The 515-nt window shown below is 63.7% G+C and overlaps 1 protein-coding gene across 1 annotated transcript in view; it reads right to left on the bottom strand.

Moving 5' to 3' along the window:
• The window catches only part of C2cd4c (C2 calcium dependent domain containing 4C), a 2,459-nt gene extending 2,153 nt beyond the window's left edge, over positions 1-306 (bottom strand). Inside the window, exon 1 of the mRNA XM_033759635.1 lies at positions 94-306. The gene's annotated coding sequence lies outside the window, so the exon portion shown is untranslated. The remainder of the gene's footprint in view (positions 1-93) is intronic.
• Positions 307-515: the final 209 nt, after the last annotated feature.

Genomic DNA, 515 nt, shown 5'->3' with positions numbered 1-515 from the left:
CGTTGGGAGCCGGCCCGGGGCGCTCGGCGTGTCTCCTGTGAGACCCCGGCCTTGCTGTTCCCTGACAGAGTCCTGACCGCCTTCCCTACTCACCTCGGGCCACCCAGCAGGTCCAGCACTGTCCCCATCTGTAGATGAGGGTGAGCTGTCCCTGCAGTGGTAAGGACAACCCCGGAGCCTGGTCGCAGACCCCTAACGCCCTCCCAGAGCGCCGCGGTCCAAGATGTGCGTGTGCGTGCGGCGGAGGGAGGGAGAGACCTCCTCACACCACTCAGATGCAGAACCCAAGAGGCCAGGCCACAGGCCCTGCCAGCTGCCCAGGTGACCTGCCAGGCCAGCCTCAGCTCAGGCCTAGCCTCAGTTTCTCTCCTGGAACCGAGGCAGCCGCTTGCCCATCCGGTGTGACGCATGAGAAGCCAGCAAGACAACGCAGGCGCCTGGCCATTTATTAAGGTTTTACTGAGAGCCTCCGATGTCTCTGGAATGTCCTCAAGTCACGTGGGGACCCAAGCTAG

The sequence above is a fragment of the Fukomys damarensis genome, unplaced genomic scaffold (genome assembly GCF_012274545.1).
Source record: "Fukomys damarensis isolate Sample0158 unplaced genomic scaffold, DMR_v1.0_HiC HiC_scaffold_37, whole genome shotgun sequence".
Taxonomy (NCBI): Eukaryota; Metazoa; Chordata; class Mammalia; order Rodentia; family Bathyergidae; genus Fukomys; species Fukomys damarensis.
The sequence above is the reverse complement of the archived record's forward strand: the minus strand, read 5'-3'. Positions and strand labels throughout refer to the sequence as shown.